This window comes from Dermacentor andersoni, chromosome 1 (assembly GCF_023375885.2).
Source record: "Dermacentor andersoni chromosome 1, qqDerAnde1_hic_scaffold, whole genome shotgun sequence".
Lineage (NCBI taxonomy): Eukaryota > Metazoa > Arthropoda > Arachnida > Ixodida > Ixodidae > Dermacentor > Dermacentor andersoni.
The window spans coordinates 55,421,994-55,428,094 of record NC_092814.1 but is presented as its reverse complement, the minus strand read 5'-3'; positions in this window follow the sequence as shown (position 1 = coordinate 55,428,094).

Below are 6,101 nucleotides of genomic sequence, written 5' to 3'. Positions count from 1 at the left end.
CTTTCTATTAGTAACAATGTAACAATGAAGCCAGGATGAACAGCTGCTAAAACTGGAGAATCGATCCAGTCGGTTAATGTTGTTAAAGATTTAGCGCTGAGTTACGACAAGAAACCGAATAATGGACTGTACGGTTCGCGGCGAACAATAAGGCAGCGTTCTGTTGAGCCACGCAAGAGGAAAACGCCGCTTCGTCGCCACTGCTTGTACCGATCGCGGGAGACAAAAATCGGCTCCCGGCCGCCCCTCCGTGTTTCATGGCTTTGCCTGTGCTGGGCGTGTGTGGCGGGTCGAGGTCTCTGGCAGGGCAGCCCCTTCGGCGGCCTCCTCCGGCGGCGACAGTGGCCCTGGCCAGCGCTGGCGGCCCCCTCCGATGGGCCGGCCTGACAGCTTTAGCATCCAGCCTGTAACACCTGGTCCCGCGGCCGATAAATAACGGCATTCCGCGGGGAGCGCCGGCGCTGACCGGGTGTCCCTGGGACGGTCGGCCGTTGACAAGCCGCCGCCGCCGCCGCTGGCGTATTTATTGGACCACGGGCCGGCGCGCGTTTCCCGTATGGCACCGGCGCAGCGGGGGCGAGCTCCCTCCGGCGCCGGCGTCTTCGTTCGGCCGTCGCGACGCGCGCACGTACCCGGTGCCTTCTCCATCGCGTGGCTCTCGGCCACCGCGCAACCAGTAGCGGACGCGCGAGAACGAGAGGAGTCGGCGAATGGTGTCCGCATTGTCAAAGCTTACTTACACTACGCTCAGCTGATTTGCGCGACTCTTAGGAGGACCGCACGACATCTCGATGTCAGGGGCGCGCTTACACTACATCTCCCAAATCCCGCGAATGCGACGTGGGCTGCGGAAGGATTAGCGGCGTCCAACTGGCGAGCCTTTTATCCCGGAAAAACGTACGTTATATTCCTTTCTTATCGGGCCTCGCGAATACCGGATGATCCCAGAAATTACGTCAGCGCGGCGGCAGGCGAGCGAATCGGAAGAAATAAAATCATTTGTTACTAAACTGGTTGTCTGTTATCGCCCCTGGGTGGCTGACACGACATGCCGGTTTCGCGGCATTGCCGAAAACTTGTGTGGCGTAGTATCGGTAATTCGCCGGTGCCGCAGTAGCTTTCCAAATACCGGTCGCTTCGTAATTACGTGAATCACGTGAGAAATTGCACGGAACGCGCTCTTCAATTAAGTTTTTCCCTCAGGCCATAACATGTTTCCAGCTTTCCAACCTCTATTTCATCCACCCCAGTGCTGGGTAGCGAATCGAAATACTCTCATCAGGCTAACCTCCCTGCCCTTTCTTTCTTTCTATTTATCTCTCTCTTGCCAGAAGAAACGCCTCCTCTACGTGGAGGCACCGCGCCTGTTAAATAGCTTCGTGTAATTCTACCATTACCAATATTTACCTATTTGCATCACTTTATTTTGTAATGTACTTTTCATGATCCTTTTCAATTGACAATGATCCATGAGGTTTAAAATTCTAAAGCAAGCTTCTACGAAAGACGACATAGTAGAGGGCTCTGGTTTATATTTGGCCACACGGCCTTCTTTAATATGCACCCAGAAGCCCGATGTGTACGCCAGTGCTTTTGCATTATGCCCCCACTGGAACACGGCCGGCGCGGTCGCGAATTGAAAAACAGCAAAAAGCCGAGGCAACTGGGCTTCCGCGGTGCGTGCATGATGATTTGTGTACCGCCTATATATATCACGGCGAAACTTTCGTCACAGTTTCGTCAAATATTCTTGCGTTACACGTCAAAACACGTTACACGTCAAAGGAACGTAGCTATATCGTGAACAGACAGTTCACTTCTGCAGACGGCCCATGCTACACCCCCTCCCCCCCCGCGAGGCGCAGCAGCGTTAGCGATGAGAACATAGAGAAGACGGTGGCAACCTTCGTGGACATGACAACTCTTTACGGCGACTGTGCATGATACGCAGCCGGCCGTTCACCCCGATGGAAGCACTGCCCTGTTGGCACAATCCCTTTCTCGCGCCGCAACAGGAACGAGCGTCGCGGGGTGCGCGCACCTGCATCACGTGTGCAGCGCTCAAGGCTGCGCGCGGTCGCGCGACCCCGGTGCGCGCGTCGACGCAGTGAACCCGAAAAGTCTCGCCGGCCGCCGGACCCCTTGGCCCGGCCGATCAAAACACCCTGTGGTCGTCGGCGAGGCGGGCCGGAATGTGACACCACTAATTGGGCCTCCGCTGGCTAGCGCATCCACAGGGAACGCGGCGGCCGACTCTGCGCCCCGGCGAAGGTCGGTTCGGAAACTCGGACTGGCTGTGTTTTCCCCGCGCGCGCATTGCGTCACCTCGCGATGCCACAAAAGAAAGTCCGATCCGGGATGTACGCGCCCGGTTTATTTTTGGCCCTTTCTAATGGCCAGGCTCCTCCTTGTGCGCTGGGCGCGCTGCTTTGTCTCGGGACGCCCATCTCTGGGACGACTCTCTCTCTTTCCTCACAGCTGTCCCTTTTTTACTTTATGACGCCTCTGCCACGGCTCACTGAGCGCGCTGACTAAGTCGCTCAGGTGCCTTGTAGGTCGGAACCGCTCGGTTGCGCGCCGCATACTAGTAGAGGCAGAACGCACAATAGACGCCGCTTCAGCGGCTACGCGAGAACGTGGCCAAGGGCGTCTTCCGCTGGTGGGACATCACGGACGCGCACGAAGCCACCATAATGAGGTCGTTGCTTTCGTCTTATCTGGGGAACTGCTGCACACCGGTAAATTGTGTGAAGATCTTGCCCAGTGCGCGATACATAATTTAGCGCTGAGTATGGAAATATGATTAACGAAGACGGGACGAGTGCAGAAGGGGCACGCGTGGCCATGTCGCCTTTTTTCTGAGGCGCGAAGAAAAAGTTCTCGCTTATGACAAAGGGTCGAATAAAGAAAGGCGCGTGGGGGGTTGTGCAGGTTAAGGACAAATTACCAAAGCATTGAGCAATTGCGAAAACAAAGACGAACGCGCCAGCGGGCACGGATTTAAGTTATTGTCTAATTGCTTTCCTACTGGTTTTATTCTTCCGTTCTTCCTTTGCTTTCTTTTTGTTCTGAGAGCTGTGTAATATGCTGTATTCGTAACCGAATTCCTCGTCCGACCTGTGTGCGCCGGGAGGCACCACCTCTTTGCATAGATAAAGTGCGCGCTGTTACTACAGAGGCGTACATTCGCTCGATTCTTTTCCTCGCGCGGTGAGGCTGGCGAGACCGGATTGTATGGCAGCGGAGAAAAAACAAGTACAACCAGAGCGGAGCACCGTACAGCCCGCGATATAGTGCGGCCGGTAAGGAGCGGCTCGTTTAAGGCGCCGCGTGACGATCGAGAGAATGATTGGAGCCATAGATCTTGTGGCGCACAGCAAGCGAGACGGGCCGTTACCGGAGGCTCGGCTGCTGCCGCAGCGCAGTCTCGAAGCGCTGCTGCAATTAGGCACAACGGGAGCAGCGCGGTACGGCCTTCGCGCCCGACGCCCCAACGTCGGTTGACCGAACCGCTCGGCTGCAGCTCGTTGTGCGTGTTTCTCTCGCGTCAGCGCGGCTATCGGCACGAGATCTCGGGTGCAGGAGACCACGCCTGCAGTTCGCCAGAGCCCGGCGCTCGTCGCCAGGCCGGTGCACACGTGGCATGTCCTTGCTGCTGCATCGCTGGCGCGGTGCGCCGTGTGCTTCCCTGCCCGAAGGGAGCCCCACGGGGTGCCGCGAAGGCGCGCTGCTCGTCTTAAGTTTTGTTTGCACGCTCGTGGTAGAACTATGGCCAAGCATCCCACGACCCCAGTAAGGTAAAAAGAAAGTGCAAGAAAGAAGTACAAGAAAAAAAGTATCGAGCATCAACCCGACTATCATTCATTCACTGGGAGTCTTACAGAAAGCGTCAGCTTATACCCAGGTTAGAGTCTCCTTGCCAAATTCCCCGAGAAATTAAGTTGCTAAGTGACACGGAGAACCGGCAACAGCGAATTCGCAGCATACACGTCAGTTGGGCCTGGCGCGCAATTTCAGCAGCCTAGTGACAGGCCTGTTCCGTAGCTTAATGGCAAGTATTTGCAGTTGCGATTCCTCTCTGTGCTCGAGCATAACCTTTCGCTTCACAAACATGCCTTAGTGCATACGGTGTAGACCCGTTATTATGCTCTAGACCTCCCCCCCCCCCCCCCAACTCTCCTGACGGCATGTTTTTTTTTTCTTTTACCTCAGTAAATCAGGGATCACAAGGAAAAACGCAAAACCCCTTTGTCAGTCGCTAGAATCATTCGCAGAGCATTCATTTTCAGAGTGACAGCAGCCCTCCGGATATTAGCTCATTCTATTCTTTCTCCCTTTTTTCTCTCTATCTCTCTTCGTGGGTCATTTTCTAGGGCCCTGCGTCGTTCGCTGCTATAGTCGGTTACGAACTTCTGTAACCAAACAGGCTCGTATAGCTGAAATACTAATAACCACAAAAAGGCCACAATCACTTCGGAAGTTTCCGGCTGCGCAGCGCCATTGAGCTATTCGCTGATCGGCGGCGGGGGGCCGCGCGTAAAGTGAGTAGCCGAGAGAAGAGCATGAATCGCCGCCGGTCGGGGGATGGCTGGGAGGCAAGAGGGGAGGGTGTTCACGCGCAGTGATCGTGATGTTTTCCCCGCGCACTCCCTCTCGCTATCTCAGCAGCGAGAGCACGCTCGGCGCGAAATGAACGCCGTGATTGAGAGCGTTTAGCCGCCCCTAAACGCTTTTAATAAAGCGGCTCTGCAAATGCGTCTGTTCAGCGCAGGCAACGGTCCCTGACTGCTGTTGCGCGACGCGTGCGCTGGGGTGGGCGTTGGATGGAATCTAACCACCGAGCAAAATATTTCTTTCATTCTTTCTTCATCCGCGTTTTTTTTTTTTCCGGAATAGCGACACAGTGCGTCATTTGTTCAACAAGCGCTCGTCGTTGTCTTAAAGTGCTAGAACAAGAAGAGTGCAGTGATTGCACTATACATACATATATTTGTACTTTTTGTTAAAGGGCCATTCCGGATATCTCCATCTGTCAAACGAAACTCGCGCTCGGCGAGGCAGGTTCGCGACTTAGCAGCCCGACGCAGCCCTGGCGCTTCAACTCGCGCGGCCGGAACCGCGTTTCCCACGGCGGCCACCGCCGCGGCCCTCTCTGGACGCTTATCGCGGCCGCGAATCGGAGCCGCGACCCACGCAGTCTAATTTGGCGCCTAATGCCGTCGGCGGAGCAACCAGTCGGCGCTCTCTCGCCGGGCCCTAATCGGCCCCTGCTGCGGCGGAGGTGTCTGCGGCGCGGCCAACCCTTTCGCGGCGACCGCGCAAAGTATAGGTTCCCCCCCGAGAAGGGCTTCCGCGCTCGCTCCCGCGGGCGCCCCGCGTCGGCCCGCGCGCGTGCTCGTTAGTGCGTTCGTTATTTTACGGCCGCGGCAGTTTGTGAGCGCACGCAGGCACGTCGTCGCTGGTTAAGTGGCCGCGCATCCATCCTTCCGCGTTCTGTGTCTCTTCCATCGCCGTCATTCTTGTCCAACAGCCACTCGCCGTTGGCTGCTGGCCGCCCCCAGAACCCCTGCCGGCTTGGAACCAGAGCCGCGGCGGCCATGCGCCGGCTACGAGAAGATACCAGCTTACTCATACGCGGACATTGTGCTCTCGTAGGGAGGCGCTTCGTCTTGGGGCCCAATTCGCAGCTTTTTTCTTCGTAGTATACGTCCTTTTCGCCATTGGCCGGCGTCTGCTCTTACGAACAGTGCTAGCGTAAGAATGTTCTTTTTCTTTTCTTATTTCTTTTTTTGTGAATACGGGCCTCGTTTCATAACTCCTGCGCGCCTCGCGATGCGCCTAAACGTCAACGACGTTTTATCGTTGACCGCGACGCTTCAAATTGGATACGTCTGACCGCGTCGTTGTGATGGGGAACGGAACGCAAAAGAACGCCCGCGTGCGCTGAGGTCTCGGTGCTAATGAGAAAATCCCAGGTAATTGAAATGGTCCATCTATGTCGCAGGGCATGCTTAACGATAAACAGAAAACAACAACAACATTGGAATGGCTTAATGCCTCGTGCCGCATATACCAACGGCATACATTAGTGCACATGCGTT